At 40.6% G+C, this 22,776-nt stretch overlaps 1 protein-coding gene across 7 annotated transcripts in view; it reads right to left on the bottom strand.

The window, feature by feature from the left end:
* Positions 1–22,776, bottom strand: part of LTBP1 (latent transforming growth factor beta binding protein 1) — a 458,896-nt gene that overhangs the window by 401,526 nt on the left and 34,594 nt on the right. The gene's annotated exons all lie outside the window — the stretch shown is intronic.

Raw genomic sequence — 22,776 nt, 5'->3', positions numbered from 1 at the left:
GGGCCTCAGTTTCCTCATCTGTTACACAAGAGGGTCAGGCCAGGTGATCCCTGGCCCCCAGCGCTTCCCTTCTTGAGTTCCCTGGGGTCACAGTACTGGGAAAAGGCACTCACCAAAGACAGAGTCCTGTTTTCCTCACACAGCCTTCGGTAAAACAAAAGCCCACTCAATACAGCCGATGTGTGGGTTACATTTCTACAGTCTCCTAGTGACTACCCAGTAAACTAAAATTTAACAGTAGGCTTTCTCTAAAAATCTTCTAAATATAGACACAATCTCTGGGAGAGCAAGGATTTCCTGAGGGTTTTTCTGAGGAAACTAACAGGACCAAATAAGAGATGGTATTTAGATTGAAACTGTATATAGGAGAGAGAGAGGGAGTGCGTATGTGCGTGTGCGTGTGTGTGCGCATGTGCGTGTGCATGTGTGTGTATAAAAACAATGTGAAGATTGTTTTCAGTTTTTTCCAGAGAATTCTAAGATACCAGGAATCATCTGTCCGGCTGTCTTTACTAATTTTCTCTTTCCCATCCCATGTCTCTTGAATTCTTTCCTTCCTTTGCTTTTACACCAGCCCTGGTTGGGTGCTGGCTGCCTTCCTATGCACTCACGCTGGAGTGCAGGCTCCACGTGATTCAGGACCTCCCCCACTTGCTCAGGCCCCCATTCCCACACACCGCTTGGATGCTGACCCTCCTCATGCTGCGGTTTCCACCTCCCCGGCTACTCCTAAGGCCCAGCTTTGTCGCTGCCAGCGGCTGTGGGCTCTCTCTATCTGCAGGGCCCACCAGCACCTCAACACACCCTACATCAAACTCACCATTCTTGCCTAACCCTCCTTCCCCCACAAAAACTTGGGGTGACCTCTCCTCTTCCTCCTGCCCAGTACATTAAATCTGCTTCCAGTTCTGCTGACTCCAGCTTCCCCATCGATGCCAGCCCTGCTTCCCACTCCCCACCAGCAGTGCCACACACACCTTCCCTTCCCGCTGGAGGAGCATCTCTCCCAAGTCTTCCTCCAGGCACCACTCTGCACCTCTGCAGGATCTGCTCCTGCGGATCCCCTGCTTCTCTCAGCCTATCACATTGAGCGATAACAACTGCCACTGATCCCCTCTGCTGTGTACCAGGCAGGGTGCTGAATTCTTCTCTTACATGTCCTGGAATCCTTAGAATAGACACATATCTCCATTTTCAGACTAGAATCCTGAAGCTCTGGCATCCTACTTGGATCAATATTGATCCAGGTATTGGTGATCAAAGCATGGTGGCAATACTTGGATCAAAATCCAGGTCTGTCCTCCTGCAATGGAATCTTAGCACCAAAAGCCAAATAACTGAGGCAGAGGGATCACACCTGTCTGAGCTCTGGGATCAAACTAACATCTCATCCTTCACTTTCTCTGAAAGCAACCTATATGCTGAGCAAATAAAATAAGATAACCGACCCCCTTTTGGACAAAACTCATGTGTCCCATCCCTGGGCTTTGGTCCATACTGGTTTCTTCCTAGAATGTCCTTCTCCCTTGTCAACCTGCAAAAATATCCCACCTGCCTAACTCCCTTCCCTCTTGATGCTGAAGCTCTTCTAACACAGCTGAGTTTGATATCATCCCACCTCCTTTGAACCCCAATGGCACAGAGTTTCTCTCTCGTATCAATCTGTGTGCTTTTCCAACACATTTCACGTGGCAGCGTACACTTGGATGGCAGGAACCAACTCATCTTGTGTCCCTACCTCTCCCACCCAGGCACTGAGGACAGTGCCTTTCATGTAACTAATTCTCAATAAATAACTTGCTGAATTGAGAAGATATTGTAAGATCTGTCAGAGAGAAGCACACTCAGAAAACACAAATTCTGACAAAAGTCACAACTCATATGCAATAAAGAATTCCCAGCTGGGCACGGTGGCTCATTCCTGTAATCCCAGCACTTTGGGAGGCCGAGGCAAGTGGATCACGAGGTCAGGAGATCAAGACCATCCTGGCCAACATGGTGAAACCCCATCTCTACTAAAAATACAAAATTAGCCAGGCATGATGGTGTCTGCCTGTAGTCCCAGCTACTTGGGAGGCTGAGGCAGGAGAATCGCTTGAACCTGGGAGGCAGAGGTTACAGTGAGCTGAGATCAAACCACTGCACTCCAGCCTGGGCAACAGAGCAAGACTCCATCTCAAAAATAAGAATTCCTTATAAGCAGGAGGACTCTACTACAAGTAGAGACCAGTAATACTAGCAAATGAGCAGAAGTGTTAAGGAATCAATCACATTTAAGCTCAACAAAACCAGTTTTATTTTTAATAATTAAAGTTGTCTCTGAAAGAAAAGGATTGGTCATGAGGGAGTGAGTTTCTTGTCCCTGCAAAGGTTCAAGTGCAGGCTAAGCTGCCCGTGGCAGAGGTACCCAGAGGACTCCTGGGATGCAGCAGGACCGGAGGGGCTAGATTAGATGACTGACTTCCTAGGTCATTTCCAAATAGAATTCTAAAGCCATCTCTTTCTGTTTTGAGGACGCTCACTGAAGATGACTAGCATGTTCTATCACGTTACAGCAACTGAAAATATTTCACTGAAACCTTACCCATGTCACTTCACCAAGCATCAATGTACCACTTAACTCTGAAGTTTTACAAGTATACAAGTCAAAGAAGTCTATGAGTTCATCCTCTGATCTCAAACCCTGATTTTTATCATGAAAGCCTGCATGTGATTTTTAAAAACATTTTCCAAACCTGCCAAAAGCTAGCTTAATATTTAGATAGTTCAGACAGCAATTATTTTGCCAAATTTAGGAAAAAGTTAAACAACTATATTTCAAGAAAAAAATATTCAAGTTATTAGAATCATAAAAGTTTATTTACCAGTAAGAACAATAGTGTGTAATGAGCAAAAGAGTATGATTAATCCAATTCTGGACACCTAAGATCCACTTTTTAAATGTACTGGCTTGAACCCTCTGTAGTTGCAGGTATTCATGGGGGCAGATAGTTATTAAAAGAGAAAAATATGAGATCATATTTTCTGTTTAGTAACTTTTTGCAAAAAGTTATATGACGTGAGATAAAAAGCAAAATGAGCAAACGAACTCAAGCAAAGGAACACAGGCACTTTCTTCTCGAGTTATAATGTTGCCATCACACTTTCCAAAATTTGCTATAGCTCTCTCTATTAACTGTGTAATCCCACTTTGAGCCAGGAGGAGTAGCCATTATAATCTTTGAGAGTAAACTGTTTATCTGTGAGAGACGAACTGTCCACTGAGAGCCAATGTCACATACTTGTCCAGGGAAAAGACAGCATCCAACAGCCTACACAGTTAAAGAGCTGAGTAATTTCTTCATGGAAACCCTTTACATCCACCATGATGCGTCGCCACCCAAAAGCTGAGTTAATTTAAATTTTCTCCCACCAGGATGAAAATGCCGTGCAGACAGGTAGACTTATAATAACAACCTGAGTCATAAAAATTACTGATGACACATAGCTTTTCCCCACACAGCTGTTTTGCACTGCTGTGCTATGAGTCATACGAGGTAATTTGAAGATTGCTCCCCCATACACATACTCATTCATTTAACAGTTTATCAGACAGCCATCAGAAAGTGTATGAAAAGCATCCAAATTTATGAAAATGTGGTTAATCACCCAGGTAGAGGCATTCTCTGAAATTTTTCATGTAAACAACATAAGTGAATACTACAGAATAATATGACTCCAACCCAACAGTCTGGAGTTTTATGAAACTCACCCAGTGTGTTTCCAAATGCATTTTTACATGGAACTCCATTAGTACTTTGTAGAAAAGTTGATGGAACTAACATTACACTAAAAATAAATAAATAAATAAATGCCCTACGCTTTGCCTCCATGCAATTTGAGATAAACCTTCATCACTATGTTGACATTTGAAAATTAAATGTGAGCTCTAGAAGTGCTCCAGTCCTGCAGAATGCCCAGACATCATGATGATATCCAGTAGACAAGAGAGTTTATTAGCTTATTGGCCAGAGGCCCCTGTTAACTGCATATGCATAGAATATCGATAGAGTACAATAAGCAACAGATCAATAAAGCAGCTCCCAAAATGGTGAAATGCAAGACTTACACTTGGTTGCTGCTATCCTTTTTTTGTTAAAGACTGGGTCTTGCTGTCACCCAGGCTGGAGTGCAGTGGCATGACCATAGCCCACTGCAGCCTCAAACTCCTGGGCTCAAATGATCCTCCTGCCTCAGCCTCCCAAGTAACTGGAATTACAGGTGCTATTATTCTTGCTTGGAAATTAATAATAGCTAACAACTACCTAGTGCTAGGTAAATGACAGGTTCTGGTCTACTGCCTCACAGATATTACTTAGTTATCTACTACCTTTTGCCATAAGTATCATTATTATCCCCATATACCAATGAGGATACTAGGCTCAGAGAGGACATATAGGTAGTAAGCGGCAGACCCAGAATGTGAACCCAGGTTTGCTCCCTTAACCACTACACTGTTTGATCTTTCAAAAGCAAGCACACATTCCCTGATGACAGCATGTCTACAATGCAACTGGTTCCTCAGACTCTATACAACTAACAAGTAATCCCTGTACTGAGAGGAAAATGAGACTTGTTCCCCAGACACCTCTATGACAGGCACACTCCGTCCCGCGGTTTCTCCTTGTCCACATTACCATAGTGCTATTCCAAGTAGAATTTGATCCACAGGTCAGAGTAAAGCATATGCTGGAAAAACTGTAAAAGACTTTGAAACAGACTCATAAAAAGGTCTAACTCACCCTTCCAAGTCACCTCTGCCTTTCATTACCTTTGAGCAAGATACACCGTGTAAGATGTAGAAAACTGATAATTATGCAAATGATTTGACTATAAAATGCAAATTAATTGTATCTTTGGAATCCAATTTGGTTATTGCCCTGTGGGTAGACCCATTTTGTATCTATTCATAAATTCATTTCAGCATTGCTTTGAACGTGTTGAAACATCTCACTGGTTCCCACATTAATAAATAAGTTAAAATCTCACACATGTTCATTTTATATGTCTGAGTCATAATTATATCCTTATCTTAAAATTGTCTTCTAAAATGGATTTCTGAAAAGAAAATCAATCCAGAGTTCAATAAGGGACTCAGTTATAGCAATGTTCCAATGCTTTGTTGTCATCATTTCAAGGCCAAACACCACCTTTCTGGAATGATCTTATTGTCTGAATCTTGGTCCAAAATATGCTGTCATTGAAGTTTGATAGTGGCACAAAAATATTAAATTCTGTTCTGAGAAATAGAAAAACAAAGAAGTCTAAGCATTTAGGACAAATTATGCAAAACTACCCCCAAAACAAAGAGAGGATATAACTACTCAAGTGCCATTTTGCTTCTTCTTAATCCTATATGTATAATTATATTCCTATCAGGAAGGGCAGAACAATGTTAACATCACTAGAGCATTGAGTAAATTCTCAGATGAGGGTGTAGACCTCTGCTTAGTAGACCTCTGCAGCATGCGGGAGGTTGGACAGGCTGATCCTGAAGGGCGTGCACAGTTCTAAATACTCGGGAATTGAGGAAATAAGTCTCATGTTTGTTACTCATATTCAACCAAGAGTTTCCATGAACTGTGAACTATGAGAATAAATTATTGCTCTTCTAAAACTTAAAATCACCTGTGCCTCATTCAATCTAGAGGCTCCACGATGAAATACATCATCTCAGGCAGTAAATGCATCATTGGCTGATCATCTCTGAAATTAAAAAGCTGGCTCCATATAACCTGAATCCTAGGGTTCCTATGGCTCTTTAGGAGCTCAGTGTAGAAACGGCACAGACTACTGCTTGAAACAGTCTCACCTGACTCCCCAGAGTTTAAACCAGAAAACTTTAGCAGGTGCAACATCATGGTAAATAAGAGAACCAAAGCAAATAACAAAGGTCTACCTCAAAAGAGTGTACAATTTTCCTGCGGCTGTTTTAAGAAATTACGATAAACTGGTTGGCTTAAAACAACAGAGATTTATTCTCTCACAGTTCTAGAGGCTTAGAAGTCCAAAATCCATAATACTGGGATGAAATCCAGGTGCCAGCAGGGCTGCAATCCCTCTAAATATCCCTGGGGAAAAGCTGTTCCTTGCTTTTTCTAGGTACTCTACAGGTGTCTGCCAGCATTCTTTGGCTTGTGGCTGCAACACTCCAATCTTTGCCTCCATCTTTGCAATGCCTTTACCTCTATGCATGTGTCAAATCGCTATCTCTTATAAAGATGCCTTATAAAGCTACCCGGATAATCCAGGAAAATATCCCCATCTCAAGATCCTTAACTTAATCATATCTTCAAAGTATTTGTGTCATAAGGTATCATTCACAGGCTCCAGGCATTAGGATCTGGTATCTTTGAGGGAACCATTATTCTAGTTCTCCATTATAAATATGGCTAGAGGTATTCTGGAGGAGTATGTAATGTATGGATGTGGCACAGCAGTGACCTTCATTTCCTGAAAGCCCTGAAACCAGTATTAATAACAACAGTGTCCATTTCCTAAGCACCTACGTTAGACATTACACTAAGCACCTTACAAGTTCCCACTAACTATTTGGGAATTATAAGATTCTCACATTACAGATGACAAAACTGAAGCTTTGGGTAATATAATTAGCCCAATTAGTTTTGGGTAATATAATTAGCCCAAGATCACAAAGTGCGTGACAGAGAAATGACTCCAGAGCTCCTTCTACCTCCCAGAGGAAGGAAACCGAAGGAAAGCTTCCTGTGTCTCATCTCCTCACTACAAGAATTCCTAAAACCTGACCCAGGGTGACTCTAGGCTGGCCCTACTGATGGAACCCCCTCAATACATGAACAGCAAGCAAAGACAGCCACCCTAACCTACAGGCCAGAAGTTCCAAGGGTCTTCCTTTCCTTCCTCTCCATCTGCCCCCACCCTAACATATCCCCACTTCACTTTTCCTTTTTTTCTATACTCGTTCAACTATCTGCTGTCAGAAACCACATCTCCTGCAACTATACCCGCTGTCCAGTCATATACCCCCTTGCTCTCATCACAAGATGGGTGATGTGGGGCTACTTTTCTGTCTCCCACCTCCCCAGCTATAGCTGATACTGATCTAACTTTCTGTACATACAGCAAGCCTTCCTTAAGAGACCTTCCCCTCCCATTCCACAATGCACCCACACAGTCTGTAAAAGCTACATGGAGTTAGCCCTGCCTTCCCATCACACATACCCCCATCACCACAACCCTAGCCAATCAGAGCACTGCAAACCACTGGCCAGATGATTGGCTCAGGGACAGGAATATGATCCAAGCTTGGCCAATCACTCATCAGAGTTCTCTCTGGGACTTTCACTAAAGCTCTAAAGACAGGTTCAGTATTTTGCCCTACTCTGAGATCATTAGGTCTAAAGACAATAAAGGTTTGGAGTTGTTGGTGTCATTCTGATGTCACATGGAAAAAATCTGCCTGAGACTAAAAACGAATGGAGATCACCAGGGCTGAGACTTGTTCAGAGAGACAGGATCCCGATGAGGGCCAGTTTCATAAGCCTGCAATCTGTGCAGTCCCACAGGTGCTGTGCTTAGAAGGGCCCCATGCTTGATTTAACACATTGCTGTCACCATCTTGAAATTTGCTAGTTTATTTATTTATTTTTACAAGAGTTCCCACATCTTCCTTGTTCACTGAGCCCTGCAAATGATGTAGCCAGTTCAGGCTGTGGTTATCACCATTTGAACCACTGGAGCTCCAATCAGACTTAACGCCAGCATAAACCTTAGGATTCTCAGTTACCTGCCAATAAGTAAACTCTTTTCTTTAAGTCAGTGTGTGTATCATCCACTTACAACCAAAGGGTCTGTGCACCACTGCCTCTGAGTCCACTGCCTCTCCCACACATCCTGCAGACGCCATTCCCCTCGGCCCTGGGTGCCTCTGCATTCACCTCTAGTCTATCCATTTCCTCACCAACATCATCCTAGGAGTCCTGGACTGGTCCTCTGCCCTGGCTGCTGAGAGCCTGGATTTCCCAGGCTACAGATGAATCAAATGTAATCATCTATGTTTACAATACCCATCTAATTGATCCAACAGGGTCAGAAAACACAAGAGATTCATTTGTTTATTCATTCAAAAAATATTTATTGAGTAACTACCATGTACCAGGCACAGGAGAGATAAAAGAAACATTTTCGTACTTGCACTTGTTAAGGAAAAAAACCCCCTTAGAAAGCCTCAACTAAGTGATGTCCTTCCTTCAGAAACAGACAGGCACAGAAGCTTACAGGTGTGAGAAGGTAGGAAAGAAGCCAATCAGAAGCCAGATACAAAGAGGGTGAAAGAACACTCAGGTTTTCCCTGAGGTTTTTCAGAAGAAAAAGAAAGGGGTTAAAAAGGAGCAAATGTAAAACCAAGAAGTTTCCTGGAGGGTTACATAGGACCCCACCCATCACTGAGAGTGCCCACTGCCACCCCTCAACATCTTCATGTTGACATGTACCTAGTGCATGGTAGGTACTCAGTAAATATCATCTGAATGAATGAACAAATGAATCTCTCATGTCTTCCTGACCCTGTTGGATCAATTAGGTGAGTCTTGTAAAGACAAATGATTACATGTGGTTCATCAATAGTTTGGGAAATTCAGGCTCTCAGCAGCCAGGGCAGATGGCTCATTGTCCCTTGGAAACATCTCCAGACCTGGTAGCTGGGCTCCGAACTAGGGCAAGCACCATCTGTAGCCTTTGCACTGAGTTCCTCGAGGAGACAGAAGAGTACAGAGATGACGAGGAGCTGCTTTTAGGTCTGACTCCTGCTGTGAGAATTTATCCTCTCTAAACCTCAGTTTCCTCATCTATAAAATGAAGGTTACAATGATAGCGCGCCATGGGCTTGTTGTGGAGATTACCTGCAGTAATCCATGGAGAGCTGTCAGCCCAGGGCCTGGCACATCAAGAGCTCAGTAGACGGTACCATGTCACTCAGCAAAGGAAAACCGATGTTCCAACCCATCAATTTACAAAGATCTTATGGGACATCACTTGTTCAAAAGCAGGGGGTCCTCCTGTGTTCCAGGGGAAAACAGATTTGACCTTCTATGTTTTCAATACTAGTAGTTATACAAATCCTAGTTTAGCAATATTAAAATAAGATACCTTGGCCGGACGCAGTGGCTCATGCCTGTAACCCTAGCACTTTGGGAAGCTGAGGTGGGCATATCACCTGAAGCCAGGAGTTCAAGACCAGCTTGACCAACATGGTGAAATCCCTTCTCTACTAAAATACAAAAATTACCTGGGAGTGATGGTAGGTGCCTGTAATCCCAGCTACTCAAGAGGCTGAGATGGGAGAATTGCTTGAATCTGGGAGATGGTGGTTGCAGTGAGCAGGGATTGCACCCTTGCACTCCAGCATGAAGAATGAAACACTGTCTCACTCTTCTCACCCAGGCTGGAGTATAGTGGAGCAATCTTGGCTCACTGCAACTTCCGCCTCCCAGATTCAGGTGATTCTCCTGCCTCAGCCTCCCGAGTAGCTGGAATTATAGGTATGCACCATCATGCCCAGCTAATGTTTTTTGTATTTTTAGTAGAGAAGGGGTTTCACCATGTTGGCCAGGCTGGTCTTGAACTCCTGACCTCAGGTGATCTGCCCACCTCAGCCTCCCAAAGTGCTAGGATTACGGGTGTAAGCCATCACACCCGGCCCAGAATTGTTTTTAACTCTTTTTGTAGAAAAGGGCAATCACAGTCCACCAAAACTGGAAAGTTGCTTCTCTTCTTTTGAGCTTTACTTTTCTCCTCTATAAAATGGGAGGCTGACTTTTAGTTCTCTCGTCCTGACCCCACAGGTCCAGGTCAAGCTGCTGCTACAGGTGCAGCTGAGTTAAAACATGCCAGAGAGATTGCTCTCCTATTTTTGAAAAACTATCAGGAAAGGAGATTTCACAAGATCAGATGGCCCTTGAAAGCCATATGTTTATTACTAGCAAGCTGGGTGATGAGAACTATCAGAAGGAAAGATGAAAGGAGAACCTGAAATTGATTCAGATCAAAAAGAGAGACTTGGCCAAAACCACTTGTAGTATCAGGAGTAGAATGAGATGATCACTAGCAATAAAGTGGAAACAGACAGTCTTGTGCTTGTCCAAGTGGAACATATGGTGGAAGATACACACTGGTGCCTCTATTACACCTCAAACTCTAAGCCATGTGTGGAGTCACCCGACCCCTGACACCTTATCACATGGTAAGTAATTTCCAAAAAAGTCATTCTTAAAGAGGGTTCTGGGGGGACCTCCCTTGAGTGCTCCAAAAAGTTAAAAACATTACAAATATACAGTTGTCATCTTCATAATCTCAAATCCCTCTCAATGGCCAAAAAAAGGCCTTAAAACAAGTGCCTTAGATGAAAATTATGCAGTACAGTTTTAACAATCTGGTTTTATGTTCCAGTGATCTAACTTAAGACTTGAATAAAAGGGAAGGATTATCAGAGGATGCTTTAGAGAATGTATTAGTCCATTTTCATACTGCTATGAAGAAACATCCAAGACTGGGTCATTTATAAAGAGAAAGAGGTTTAATCAATTCACAGTTCCACATGGCTGGGGAGGTCTCACAATCATGGCAGAGGGCAAAGGAGGAGCAAAGGCACATCTTATATGGTGTCAGGCGTGAGAACGTGTGCAGAGGAACTGCCCTTTATAAAACCATCAGCTCTCCTGAGACTTACTCACTATCACGGGAAAAGCAAAGGAAAATCCTGCCCCTGTGATTCAATTATCTCCCACCAGGTCCCTCCTACAACACATAGGGATTATGGGAGTTATCATTCAAGATATGATTTGGGTGGGGACACAGACAAACCATATCATTCCACCCCGGCCCCTCCCAAATCTCATATCCTCACATTTCAAAAACAATCATGCCTTCCTAACAGACACCAAAGTCTTAACTCATTTCAGCATTAACTCAAAAGTCCACAGCATGAAGTTTCATCTGAGACAAGGCAAGTCCCTTCTACCTAAGAGCCTGTAAAATCAAAAGCAAATTAGTTACTTCCTAGATACAATGAGGGTACAGGCATTGGGTAACTACACCCATTTCAAATGGGAGAAATTAGCCCAAACAAAGGGGCTACAGGCTCCATGCAAGTCTGAAATCCAATAGGGTAGTCATTAAACCTTAAAGTTCCAAAAGGATCTCCTTTGACTCTATATTTCACTTCCAGGTCTCACTAAAGCAAGAGGTGCACTCCCACAGCCATGGTCAGCTCCACCCCTGTGGCTTTGCAGGATAGAGCCCCCCTTCTAGTTGCTTTCACGGGCTGGCATTGAGTGTCTGCAGCTTTTCCAGGCCCATGATGTAAGCTGTCAGTGGAGCTACCATTCTGGGGTCTGGAGGACAGTGGCCCTCTTCTCACAGCTCCACTAGGCAATGCCCCAGTCGGGACTCTGTGTGGGGGCTCCAACCCCACATTTCCCTTCTGCACTGTCCTAGCAGAGGTTCTCTATGAGGGCCCTGCCCCTGCAGCAAACTTCTTCCTGGACATCCAGGCATTTCCATATATCCTTTGAAATCTAGGCAGAGGTTCCCAAACCTAAATTCTTGACTTCTCTGCACCCACAGGCTCAACACCATGTGGAAGCTGCCAAGGTTTGGGGCTTGCACCCTCTGAAGCCATGGCCCAAGCTGTACCTTAGTCCCTTTTAGTAACGGCTGGAGCGGCTGGGGCTCAGGGTACCAAGCCCTTAGCCTGCATATGGCAGGGGAGTCCTGGATGTAGCCCAGGAAACCATTTTTCCCTCCAGGCCTGTGATGGAAGGGACTGCCCTGAGGTCTCCGACATGCCCTGGAGACATTTTCCCCACTGTCTTAGTGATTAACTTGGTGGTTAACTGTCTTGGTGATTACGCCCACTGTCTTGGGCTCCTTGATACTTACGCAAATTTCTGCAGCAGGCTTGAATTTCTCCCCCCTAGAATTGGTTTTTCTTTTCTATTTCATCAGTTGCAAATTTTCTAAACTTTTATGTTCTGCCTCCTCTTGAACACTTTGCCGCTTAGAAGATTCTTTCACCACATACCTCAAATTATCTCTCTCAAGTTGAAAAGTTCCACAGATCTCTAGGGCAAAAGCAAAATGCCACCAGTCTCATTGCTAAATAACAAGAATCACCTCTTCTGCAGTTTCCAACAAGTTCCTCATCTCCATCTGAGACCACCTCAGCCTGGACTTTATTGTCCTTATCACTATCAGCACTTTGGTCAAAGACATTCAACAAGTCTCTAAAAAGTCCCAAACTTTCCCACATCTTCCTGTCTTCTGAGCCCTCAAAGTCTCTAGGAAGTTCCAAACTTTCCCATTTTCCTGTCTTCTTCCGAGCCCTCCAAACTGTTCCAACATTTGCCTGCTACCCAATTCCAAAGTTGCTTCCACATTTTCAGGTATCTTTAGAGCAGCGCCCCACTCTACTGGTACCAATTTACTGTATTAGTTCATTTTCATACTGCTATGAAGAAATACTCAAGATTGGGTAATTTATAAAGAAAAAGAGGTTTAATGGACTCACAGTTCCAATGACTGGGGATGCAAAGGAGAAGCAAAAGAACGTCTTATATGGCATCAGGCATGAAAGCATGTGCAGGGGAACTGCCCTTTCTGAAAACATCAGATCTTGTGAGACTTATTTACTATCATGAGAACAGCACAGGAAAAATTCACCCCCATGATTCAACTACTTTCTACCAGGTCCCTTCCTAGACACATGAGAATTTGAGAGCTACAAGTCAAGATGAGATTTGGGAGGGGACACAGCCAAGCCATATCAGACAGCTTATGTTTGCAGTTTTACGGTTCTAAAAATAAAATTTGAACTTCTACTTTCCAGTCCTGCATGTAAGAAGCGTGAAAGTCATCATTCCATCTTAACAAGTAAAAAGCTGAACAAACTGAAAAATTATCAACTCTGCATAGATTCATCAGAAAAGTAAGATCACAATGCAAACTGCTGCCCCAAAATTGGACAGACAGGCAAATACAGAGAAACATAATTTACTCAAACAGAAACCCCTAAGCGGAAATCTCCATGCAAACCAATACCAAGTACAACACATATACAGCTATCAAGAAAAATTATGTTATACCAAAAGACAAAAATATCCAATTAAAGAATGAAGCACAGCTAAAAGATCTAGAAAACAGCCTCGATGGGGCAAACCTAAGAGCCACTGACCTTAAAGAGGAAGGAGAGAGAGAGACTGGGGTAGAAAGTTTACTCAAAGGAATAATAACAGAGAAATTTCCCAAACCTAGAGGAAAATATCAATATTCAAGTACAAGAAGGTTACAGAACACCAAGTAGATTTAACCCAAAGACGACCTCAAGGCATTGAATGATCAAACTCCCAAAGGTCAAGGATAAAGAAAGGATCCTAAAGCAGCAAGAGAAAAGAAACAAATAACATACAATGGAGCTCAACACATCTGGCAGCAAGCTTTTCACTGGAAACCTTACAGGCCAGGAGAGAGTGCCATGGACATATTTAAAGTGCTGAAAAAAATCACTATTACCCTAGAAGAAGTATATATGGTAAAAATATCCTTCAAACATGAAGGATAAATGAAGACTTTCCCAGAAAAACAAAAATTGATTTCATCATCACCAGACTGGTCCTACAAGAAGTGCTAAAAGAGAATTCTTCAATTTGAAAGAAAAGGACATTAGGAACAATATGAAATCATCTGAAGGGAAACTCATTAGTAATATTAAGTACATAGAATATTGTAACACTGTAATTGTGGTGTGTAAACTACTCATATTTTAAGAAGAAAAGATGAACCAGTCAAAAATAATAACTACAACTTTTCAAGACATAGCCAGTACAATCAGATATAAATAGAAACAACAAAAAGTTAAAAAGCAAGTAGATAAAATCAAAGTTACTAGTTTTCTTTTTACTTGTTTGTTGGTATAAGTTTGTTTATGCAATCAATGTTAGGTTGTCATCAGTTTAAAATAATGTTTATAAGACAGTATCTGCAAGCCTCACAGCTACCTCAAATCTAAAAACATGCAACAGATACACAAAAACTAAAAAGCAAGAAATTAAAACATACCAACAGAGAAACCAACAGAGAAAATTTCCTTCACTAAAAAGAAAACAGAAAGAAAGGAAAGAAGGAAGAGAAAGCCACAATACAACCAGAAATCAAATAACAAAATTATAAGAGTAAGTCCTTACTTAACAATAACAATACTGGATGTAAATGGACTAAACTCTCCATCAAAAGACAGTGTGGCTAAATGCATTAAAAAAAAAGATATTTTCCCTATAAGAAATACACTTCATCTATAAAGACACACACAGACTGAAAATAAAGCGATAGAAAAGATATTTCCTACCAATGGAAACAAAACAGAGCAGAAATAGTTATACTTATATAAGACAAAACAGATTTGAAGACAAATATTATAAAAAGAGAAAAGTCATTATATAATGATAAAGGAGTAAATTAAGCAACAGAATATAACAATTGTAAACATATATGCAACCAACATTGGAGCACCCAGATATATAAAGCAAGTATTAGTAGAGTTAAAGAGAGAGATATACCCTAACAAAATAATAGCTGAAAACTTCAACACCGCACTTTCAGCAACAAACACATCATCCAGACAGAAAATCAACAAAGAAATCATGGACCTTATCTACACAATAGACCAAGTGGACCTAAGAGATACTTATAGAACATTTCATCCAATGGCTGCAGAATATACCTTCTTCTTCTCAGCTCAAGGATCATTCTCAAGGATAGAGCATATCTTAGGCCACAAAACAACTTTTAAAACATTTCAAAAAACTGAAATTATATTAAGTATTTTCTCTGAACACAACAGAATAAAACTAGAAATCAATAAAAAGAGGAATTTTGAAAACTATACAAACAACTGGAAATTAAACATTAAGCTCTTAAATGATTAGAGGGTCAATAAATAAATTAAAATGTATTTTTTTATTATTGAAACAAATGATAATGGAAATACAACATACTATACCTATGAGATACAGCAAAAGCAGTACTAAAAGGAAAATTTATAGCTATGAGTACATCAAAAAAATAGAAAAACTTCAAATAAACAACCTAACGCTGCATCATAAAGAACTAGAAAAGCAAGGGCAAACTAAACCCAAAATTAGTAGAACAAAAGAAATAATAAAGATCACAGCAGAAACAAATGAAATTTAAATGAAATATATATAAAAGATCAATGAAATGAAAAGTTGATTCCTTGAAAAAATAAACAAAATCAGCAAATCTCTGGCCAAACTAAGAAAAAAAAAGAGAGGAGATCCAAATATATAAAATCAGAGATGGAAAAAAACACATTACAATTGATAGCACAAAAACCCAAAGGATTGGAGGCTAGTATGGGAAATTATATGCCAATAAATTAGAAAACCCAGGAGAAAGGGATCAACTCCCAGATAAATACAACCTACCAAGATTGAATCATGAAGAAATTCAAAACCTGAACAGACCAAGTAATGATATCAACACTGTAATAAAAAGTTTTCCAGGAAGGAAAAGCCCAGGACCCAATGGCTTCACTGCTGAATTTTACCAAACATTTAAAGAAGAACTAATACCAATCCTACTCCAATTATTCCAAAAGATAGAGGAGGAGGGAATACTTCTAAACTCATTCTACAAGGTTAGTATTACTATGATACCAAAACCAAAGATGTATCCAAAAAAAAAAACTACAGGCCAACATCCTTAATAAACATTGATGCAAAAATCCTAAACAAAATACTAGCAAACCGAATTCAATAACACACTGAAAAGATCATTCATCATAACCAAGTAGGACTTATCCCAGGGTTGCAAGGATAGTTCAACATATGCAAATCAATGTGATACATCCTATAACAGAATGAAGGACAAAAATCATGTGATCATTTCAATAGGTGCTGAAAAAACATTTGATAAAATTCAGCATCCCGTCATGAAAAAAAGCACTCAAGCAACTGGGTACAGATAAAATCTATACGTGAGTACCATAAAAGCCATGTATGAAAGACCCATACTAGTATCATACTGAATGGGGAAAGGATCTGGAGCAAGACAAGGAGACCCACTTTTATACTATTATACAATAGTACTGGGAGCCTTAGCTAGAGCAATTAGATAAGAGAGACAAATAAAGGACATCCAAACCGAAAAGGAAGAAGTCAAATTATCCTTGCTTGCAGATGATATGATCTTATTTTTGGAAAAACCTAAAAACTCTGCCAAAAAACTATTAGAACCAATAAAACAAATTCATTAAAGTTGCAGAATATAAAATCAACATACAGAAATCATCAACATTTCCATATGCCAATAGTGAACAATTTGAAAAAAATCAAGAAAGTAATCACTTACAATAGCTACAAATAAAATAAAATACCTAGCAATTAACCCAAGCAATCAGATATCTCTGCAATGAAAACTACAAAACACTGATGCAAGAATCTGAAGAGGGAGTCAAACTGAACACTGATCCTACAAGCTAATCACAAACTACACTGGGATCCATCAAGGCAGCAAGGGGACAACAGAGAGCAAAGAGGAGTGAAGCTGGGCAGGAGCCTATCTGGAGTCAACACAGAACCAGGAGAAGCTCCCCAACACGGGAGAGGTGATTAAGAGACCCTCAGGGAATTCACACTTTCCACAAGGACCCGTGCAGGCCTGGGAATGGGAGAATCCTTCTAGGCCTCTGCACACCCAACCATGCTTCTAAACTGAGGCACAGAGCCACCTGGAGGTTTTCCAGAGGCAACTCTCAAGTCCAAGAACACCTTTACAAGCCTTGGACCCCAGAACAAACTGGCACTGTTTTGCATCACATTGATTTGCATATGTTGAACTATCCTTGCCATAGCCCCCATAGAGGCCACAGTCAGAGTGCCTGGGAGCAGTCAAGATTGCTCCAGCCCCTCTCCCACCACTTGCTAGACAAGGCTCAGTGCCAACTTCCCACCCAGCGGTCCTGTTTCTGCCTGAACTCAGCCAGCAGCCACAGCCTCCTGCTGTACTGGGAAATACCCAGATGGGAGAGAAGGTAACTCCACTCTCCCACTCTGCTCATAGCCAGGCAGGCCACACCTGCTAGAGCTTCCAACCCAGTAAGTCCTTCTTCTACCTGAATTCTGCCAAGGGGCACAATATCCTGTTGCCCAGGACAACACCTGGACAGCAGGGCAGACATCTCCACCCACCTCTACCACCGGTAGGCAGATGGGCCATGCATGCTAGAGCTTCCAGCCGAGTGGTCCTGTTTCTATCTGAATTCTGCAGGCAGGCACAACCCCATGTTCCCTCAGGAAGCACCCAGACAGCAAATTAAGTGACCTCATCCACCCTCACAGCTCCTGGCCAAGCAGAGCTTGCTGGCTCGGTCAATACCCAAGCAGGGAGGAACCCTTACTCTCAGATCAGTGAGAGAAGTAAGATGCCAGGGTTCACAGGCTGGTAGAAGACTGGAGTGTGCCTCCCTCCACAGAATACAGCAAGAATTCGGCCTATGTGCCAACTGTGGGATCCTCATGAACCAGAATTCTTAACAAAAGAAATGCAAGCATATAGCCAGTGATTGGAGAGGCCTCCTCCAAGGCCCAAGAACAAACTAGTTAAGGGGGTCATCTCTCTAACTCCCAACACAGAGCACTCCTACCCACTGTGCCAAAACAAAAAAGCCTTGCAGCACAGTAACAGCTTATCTGCTGGCTAACATTCTTAAATGACGCCTACTGGATTGCAGCCCGAAATAAAACAGTAAAATATTTTGCCAGCATATAGTACCTATGAAAACTAATGCAAAGGCTCCTGCTGGTGCCCCACCCCAACCAACACATGTGCACCCTGCCGTGCCACTGCAGTTTCTGGCACACACAAGCCAGCATGAATCAGAGCTCGAAGACTGCTTCTCCAAATTAACCCCATCAGACAAAAATAAAGAAAAAGGAAACAGAGAATGAATGAAACCACCAAGAAATACGGGATTATGTAAAAGGACCAAATCTATGACTCATGGACATCCCTGAAAGAAAGAGTGGTTAAAAGCAAACACCTTGAAAAATACATTTAAGGATATCACTCACTTCACAAAAATTTCTCTAACCTCACTAGACAGACTAACATTCAAATTCAGGAAATACATAGAACCCCTGTGAGATTCTATATGAGACCATCATCCCCAAGATACACAGTCATCACATTCACCCATATCGACATGAAAGAAAAAACATTAAAGACAGCCAGAGAGAAGGGGCACGTCACCTACAAAGGGAACCCCACCAGACTAACAGCATACCTTTCAGTGAAAACTGTATCAGCCAGAACAGACTGGGAGTCAAAATATAGCATTCTTAAAGAAAAGAAACTCCAATCAAGAATTTATTATCCAGCCAAACTATACATCATCATAAGCAAAGAAGGAATAAGACCCTTTTTAGATAAGCAAATGCCAAGGGAATTTGTTACCACCAGACCAGCTTTACAAGAGGTCCTTAAGAGAGAACTAAATATAGAAATGAAAAACCATTACTGGTCACAATAAAAACACAGTTACGTACATAGACCATTGACACTATAAAGCAACTACAAAATCAAGTGTGCATAATGACCAGCTAACAACATGATGACAGGATCAAATCTGCACATGTCAATATTAACCTTGAATGTAAATGGGTTACATGTCTTAGCTAAAAGGCATAGAGTGGCAAGTTGGATAAAGAAGCAAGAACCAACTGTATACTGTCTTCAAGATATCCACCATTCACATGCAATGACATCCATAGGCTAAAAGTAAAGGGATAGAGAAAAATCTACAAAGCAAACGGAAAATAAAAAGAAGCAGAGATTGCTCTTCTAATTTTAAACAGAACAGACTTTAAACCAACAACAATCAGAAAACACAAAGAGCAATACCCTATCAGTATAGACAACCAAAGCAAAAATGGAAAAATGGGATCACATCACATTAAAAAGCTTCTACACACAAAGTAAACAATCAACAGTGAAGAGACAACCCACAGAATGGCAGAAAATATTTGTAAGCTACCCATCTGACAAGTGATTAATAACTGGACTATATAAGGAGCTCAAACAACTCTACAGAAAAAAAACTAATAATCTAATGAAAAATGGGCAAAAGACTTGAACAGACATTTCTCAAAAGTAGACATACAAATTCCAAACAGTCATATGAAAAGGTGCGCAACATCACTGATCATCAGAGAAATGCAAAACTACAATGAGATAGCATCTCACCCCAGTTAAAATGGTTTATATCCAAAAAACAGACAACAAATGCTGATAAGGATGTGGTGAAAAGGAAACCTTCATACACTGTTGATGAAATGTAAATCAGTACAACTACTATAGAGAACAGTTTGGAGGTTTCTCAAAAAACTGAAAATTGAGCTACCATATGATCCAGCAATCCCATTTCTGAGTATAAAACCAAAAGAAAGGAAATCAGTATACCAGAGAGATATCTGCACTCCTATTTTTGAAGCAGCACTATTTACAATAGCTAACATTTGGAAGAAACCTAACTGTCTATCAACAGATGAATAGATAAAGAAAATATGGTATGTATACACAATGGAGTACTATTCAGCCACAAAAAAAATTAAATCCCGTCATTTGCAACTACAAGGTTGGAACTGGAGGTCATTATGTTACATGAAATGAAATAAGCCAGGCACAAAAAGACAAATAGACACAAAAAGGCACAAAAAAGTGAGGACACTTACTTGTGGTGTCTAAAAATCAAAACAATTGAACTCATGAATATAGACAGTAGAAGGATGGTTGCCAGAGGCTGAGAAGGGTAGTGAGGGGCTGGAGGGGAAGTGGGGATGGTTCACGGGTACAAAAAAAAATAGAAAGAATAAATAAGACCCATTATTTGATAGCACAATAGGTGATTTTGGTCTATGATAACCTGCTTGTACATTTTAAAATGGCTTAAGGAGTGTAGTTAGATTGTTTGTAACTCAGATGAGGGAGTCCTTGTGGCAATATATGCCCCAATCTCCATGCTGTGCTTTCTTGCATGCGTATATCATGGATTTTAAGTGCCCTGGGAAGAGCATTACATACATAATGGACACAGAAGAGCATTACATACTGGTAAAGGGTTTAATTCAACAAGATTTAATTATACTAAGTATATATGCACCTAACGAAGGAGCACTCAGATTTCATAAAACTAGTTCTTGGAGACCTACCAAGAGACTTAGATAATGACACAATAATGGCAGGAAACTTCAACACCCACTGACAGCATTAGACAGATCCTCAGGGCAAAAAAAATAACAAAGACATTCAGAAGCTGAATATCTTTGTTACAGAAATACGTACACCTAATGTGTACCCACAAAAATTAAAAATAAAACATAAAAAGACAAGGAAGAGCATTTTCTAATGGACACAGAAGAGCATTACATACTGGTAAAGGATTTAAGCAAGACTTAATTATACTAAGTATATATGCACCTAACAAAGGAACACCCAGATTCATAAAACAAGTTCTTGGAGACCTACAAAGAGACTTAGATAACAACCCAAAAATAGCAGGAAACTTCAACATCCACTGACTATTAGACAGATCATCAGGGCAAAAAACTAACAAAGACATTCAGGAGCTGAACTCAACACTTGAACAAGCAGACCTAACAGGCATCTACAGAACTCTCAACAACAACAACAAAAAAAACAGAATACACATTCTTTTTATCTCTATATGGCACATAAACTCTAAAACTGACCAGACAATCAGTCATAAAACAATTCTCAACAAATTCAAAAAACCCAAAATAATAACAACCACTTTTGGACCCACAACACAATAAAAACAGAAATCAACACTAAGAAGATGACTGAAAACCATATGTATTAGTCTGTTCTCACACCACTATAAAGAGACTGGGTAATGTATAAACAAAGGAGGTTTCATTGACTCATAGTGGGTAGGCCTCAGGAAACTTACTAAAATTGTGGCAGAAGGTGAAGGGGAAGCAAAACACATTTTACATGGCAGCAGGAGAGAGAGTGTGCAGGGGAAAATGCCACTTTTAAAACCATTAGATCTCATGAGAACTCCCTCACTATCACAAGAACAGCATGGGAGACACCACCCCCATGATCCAGTCACCTCCCACCAGGTCCCTTCCTCTACATGTGGGATGAGATTTGGGTGACGACGCAGAGCCAAACCACATCACCATACAACTATATAAAAGTTAAATATTCTGCTCCTGAGTGACTTTTAGATAAACAATGAAATTAAGTCAAAAATCAAGAAATTATCTCAAACTAATAAAAATACGCATACAACATACCACAGTCTCTGGGGAATAGCTAAAGCAGTGTTAAGAGGAAAGTTTATAGCACTAACTGCCCACATCAAAAAATTAGAAAGATCTCAAATTAACAACCTAACATTACACCTAGAAGAACTAGAAAAACGAGAGCAAATCGACCCCAAAGCTAGCAGAATACAGGAAATAACCAAAATCAGAGCTGAACTGAATCTAACTGAGAAGCAAAAAGCATACAAAAGATCAATGAAAACAGAAGTTGGTTCTATAAAATAAATAAATTAAGATTGATAGACCACTAGCTAGACTAAGGAAAAAAAGAGAAGATCCTAATAAATACAATCAGAAATGACAAAGAAGATATTACCACTGAACCCAAAGAAATACAACAAAACCTCAGAGACTCTTACAAACACTTCTATGCACACAAACTAGAAAACCTACAATAAATAGATACATTTCTGGAAAGATACAACCTTTTAAGATTGAACTAGGAAGAAACTGGAACCCTGAACAGACGAAAAATGAGTTCTGATATTGAATCAATAATAAAAAGCCTAGAAACGAGAAAAAGTCCACAACCAGACAGATTCACACCAAATTCTACCAGACATATAAAGAAGAGGTTGTACCATTCCTACTGAAACTATTCCAACAAACTGAGAAGGAACTCCTCCCTAACTCATTCTATGAGGCCGGCATCATTCTGATCCCAATTGGCAGAGACACACACACAGAAACAAAAAAAGCTTTAGGCCAATATCCTTGATAAACACAGATATAGAAATCCTCAACAAAACACTAGCAAACTAAATTCAGCAGCACATCAAAAATCCAATCCACCATAATCAAGTAGGCTTTATCGCTGGGATGCAAGGCTGGTCTTACATTCACAAATCAATAAATGTGATATATCCATAAAAACAAAAACCACATGATTATCTCAATAGATGCAGAAAAGGCTTTTGATAACATTCAGCATCCTTCATGTTAGAAAAAAAAAACCCTCAAAAAACTAGGCATTGAATAACCTTCCTCAAAATAATAAAGGCCATCTATGACAAACCCACAGCCAACATTAATACTGAATGGGCAAGAAGTGGAAGCATATCCTTGAGAACTGGAACAACACAAGGATGCCCACTCTCTTCACTCTTATTCAATAGGTCTGGAAGTCTTAGCCAGAGAAATCAGGCAGGAGAAAAAAATAAAAGGCATTCCATAGGAAAAGGGGAAGTCAAACTATCTCTATTTGCAGACAATATGATTTCATATCTGGAACACCTCACAGTTTCTGCCTAAAAGCTCCTAGATCTAATAAATAACTTCAGCAAAGTTTCAGGACACAATATCGATGTATAACAATCAGTACCATTTCTATACA

This window comes from Aotus nancymaae, unplaced genomic scaffold (genome assembly GCF_030222135.1).
Source record: "Aotus nancymaae isolate 86718 unplaced genomic scaffold, 86718_ANA_hifiasm-v0.15.2.pri h1tg000057l, whole genome shotgun sequence".
NCBI lineage: Eukaryota > Metazoa > Chordata > Mammalia > Primates > Aotidae > Aotus > Aotus nancymaae.
This window is presented reverse-complemented; position numbering and strand designations above follow the sequence as displayed.